Here is a 4,049-nt window from a genome sequence, read left to right on the forward strand (position 1 = left end):
TAGCATACATGGCGACGCCCATTTCAAAATGCAGTTTTCAAATACACATTGTCTTCCTGATCTACGGCGCGAAATGGACTGTTGTGGATGTGACATTCATAATTACAAACTCGAATTACAGACAACGCCATAGCTATCCATCCACGTTCTTGATTGGTAAGTAAAGCTCTGTGTAGTACTGGTGATAAAATGTAGGCGTGTTGCGCAACGTTATTTTACCACCGCATACTTTGAGAATTGAGAAGTCGATAAGTATTAAGATTTTCCGAATCATTGTGACAGTCACATTCGATTAATATCAGTTATAATAAATTCTAAGCTACTTACGATGGACTGGGTTATCAATGGGGAGGCTTGGCCCGTCAGTGCCTTACCTCTCGTTTCGAGCTTTATTTTCGAACAATATATACCAGTTTTTACAGAGAAAATATGGCGCACACGAGGAATCCCATATAGTGAGTTCGAATTAGTGCTACAATGACGTCATGAATTTTCAATTGTGACGTAACAGTTGATTGGCATGTATGGCTCTTTGGGAGTTGAGATGGAAAAAATAGGGTTAATCTGGCTCTTCGGACAAAAAAGGTTCCCGGCCACTGTTATAGTAGGTCATATCGAGCGAGGATATTAATAAGTACCGGTACTGCTGAGGAGTTTGTGGCGACTGAAGAGCGTGCGTTCACTACTGAGAGAATGCTTCCATACATGGAGATCGAGAAGACGTCAACCAGAAATATGACGACCATGATACGTAGTAAACTTATCGAGTTAGTAGCCATACTCTTCGTTTGCCTTGCAATTTAAAGACCCCAACAAGTATAACCTGTAGAAAGCTTATTCCATATGTCATTTACTTGTGCTGGAACGTTGCTAATATATTAGATTTAGGATACCACAGAATGTATTGATGTACGATGCTCACAAGCTATCAAATGAGAAGAAGAGCGAGTACGCGATCAATTTTGAGTAATCACACGGGCTGGGCTGGATCGAATACCTGAGTGATTCAGTTTCGAATCGACTATTAGGGTACGAGCCAATCGAGAATTCGAGTTTCAATCCCTATGACGTCATACCATTATGAATGATGTGGAAAGTTGAAATATGTGTACCGTTTATCTGACTACAAATAGTATTAGGCCAGTTTTGCATCACATTAAAGATAATTTTCAATTTTTCGATCATATACCTATTTCATTTAACTTGTGACAAGGCCGCTGTGCGTTGGTCACGACTTCGCAGATATGTCATTTACAGCAACCTCTGTAGCTTTGTTCTACGAGTTTTGTATTCCGCGATACCACCAATCGTGGCTTCCATGTCACCGCGGTGGATAAATTAACTCTTGATGCCAAGGATCGTATAATTTCAGTACTCAAAAGATTCGAATACTCAAATTATTGCGCCCCAGTGATCACACATGCCTCGTCTGGTGTTAATGATCATTGCATCAGCATAAATTCGAGGTGCTGTGGACGACAATCCTGTCGCATCTTTGACCGCGTTAGAAACGTAAGCCTGACGCGATGAAGTCGTAATAGCCTAATTCAGAAATCGATCTAGCATTTCAAGTATATATGACCGACGACCATCTCGCCTCGTCAAATCTACAGGATTTTGCATGATTCTATTGCAATAGCATTGCTTTGGATCAACGTACAAGTCGACATACAGTTCCATGAACTTTGTTGGATAACACCCGTAAATCCTATTGCAATAGTTACACTGTATCATCAGCATCTATATATATATTCGTTTACAGTTAAACAAATTTTTTCACATATATTCGGTCAGTGAATCACTGCACCCTTTAGGTTGCCTACAATAATAATTAAGCGCGAAATCATAAAGTCATATAATATAGTATAATTATATACAGAAAATATCAAAATCATGCGTAGGCTACATCTGAAGTTCGTTTTATTCATGGAAAAATTTTCTCACCAGTAATCGTGAGCGCATCATTTCGCTACTATTCCATGATAGAGCAATATTCGGATGTTATATTGCCATAATTGGTATACCTTGTACAGTAGGCGTGTCCCTTGCAGCCATGCAACCCCATTCTGTCATCGTACCAGTTCGGGAAATTTCACCAGCTTCCACTACTTTGAAATATAGCCGGTGTGAATATACCGATTAAAGCAATGTACATCAGTGTGGTATTCAATTAGTGCTTGATGAGTTTTTATTGGTATACTGACATCAATTAGTTTAGGAGCTGAGGCGTTTATCATATTCTGCAGGTCAATCGGCGCCAGAGCAATCGCCATAAATATACATCTGTAGAAGAAGCCTACGATAACAACACTGATATGATGCAAAGGGCCGTATTGCTATTAGCGCCAGTGAACTAATAGCAAGTTTGGCTAAAACGATAATGTTGATAACAGTAAGGTATTTCGGAAATGTGTTCTTGTTTATCCAGAATGATAGGCCTACTCATACTTGGATTGTTATATTGGGGGAGATCGCAAGATCCGATTGGTCATCTGGATATTACACCACTGTCACCACTCCTCATTCATCTCCACATATTCCAGTTCTGAGAAGTTGTTTCTAGACAACCACCGTACAGCATTGTCCAGTGTATCCACTAGGGCTGTTCAAAAATAACTTTTTTTTCCAGATTCCAGCCATTCACTGATTAAATTGTCAGGTTACCCTAAAAAACGCTGCACACCAAATTTGGTTCAATTCTAACAAGTATAGGACTCCGCAGATCCAATTAAAATTTTTAATTTATTATGGAAAATTTTTAAAAAAAATTTCAAATTTTTCTGCCAACCCCATGAAATTGTTGAGCTGTCTTCAAAGACGTTGCAAAACAAATTTGAGTCAATTCCGACCAGTAGAAGCGGAATTATGTGAGTTTTTCGTTGATAAATCGCGGATTATCCGCCGATCAAGGATAATCCGAGGATTGCAATTGAAATTCAAATATCGAATTTCCAACGTGTGTTGCGTCGGAAATACGAAGCAGTAGCAGACATTGAAAGCTGGCGTATATAGTAGAATGAAAGCGAATCAATCAGTTTCCCAAGATTAATGCTACAGTATCCACTGTCTTCAGGAGTCGGTTGTCCTTTCCGTACAGGTGCAAAACGCACAAGCACATTCATTACATTTGGTATGACAGTTGAGATTCGTCCATAATACTGCGTTAGTGTCTGTGATATGAAGAGCTACAAATAGCAATATATTTGTCAACAACGCAGCACCTTACTGTTACACTATTCCAATGTTGTATCGTGTGTTATCTATAAGGCATTGCCGACACAGGGAACGCAAAAATGTACAATGAATTAACTTTGCCGGAGGCTCGAGTTTCGATTTCGCCGGGAAGTTCCGAAAACGATACGGATTAACATGAAAGTCAAAAGTGAGGATCTAGACTGCAATTATTTGCAGCAAATTATTGTTGATATTACAAGATCTACGTGTATTGCATTGCATTTGACGTAATGACCGCATACAATACATCTATACAGCACGGAATGTTGATGACGTGCGGTGATTTAACGTAAAACATTGCATCATAGCATGTAGGGCACTATAATAGCATCAGATAAGATGGGATAAGATTGAAATATAGCCGCTTAGCATTATTTGTTGCTGCTTTGAATACACTTATAGACCAATAAGTCGTGTGCTTGGATTAGCGCCTTTCAAACTTCGTACTTCTAACTACTTTATGCGTAACGATCTCAGTTAATGAAATAATTTCAAAAATGATCTTGTCACGACTTACGCGTAGCAATAATCATTATCTCTCAGAGACACAAAACGAAACTTATTCTAATGATTTAATCAGTATACCGTAGACGGGTGTACAGGTGAGACGCGACGTACGACCTTCGCTCGTATGTCTGTTCTATTCACCCTGGCGTTGAGTCATGATCTTCAAACAAGACGCCGCTTATTTCTATCGCTTTCACCCAAAAATACCCCTCAACAGACAGACAGTGTGTGTGGGTGGACGGATAAAACCATTCGCCAATTCCACCGCGGGAACGTTATCACGAAAATGATCAGCACGCGAGCCAAAA

The 4,049-nt window shown here is 39.5% G+C and overlaps 1 protein-coding gene across 2 annotated transcripts in view; it reads left to right on the forward strand.

Moving 5' to 3' along the window:
- Positions 1–4,049, forward strand: part of LOC145450513 (broad substrate specificity ATP-binding cassette transporter ABCG2-like) — a 169,857-nt gene that overhangs the window by 65,396 nt on the left and 100,412 nt on the right. The window lies entirely within an intron of this gene.

This window comes from Botryllus schlosseri, chromosome 11 (genome assembly GCF_051294905.1).
Source record: "Botryllus schlosseri isolate E-star chromosome 11, Bs_hap1, whole genome shotgun sequence".
NCBI lineage: Eukaryota > Metazoa > Chordata > Ascidiacea > Stolidobranchia > Styelidae > Botryllus > Botryllus schlosseri.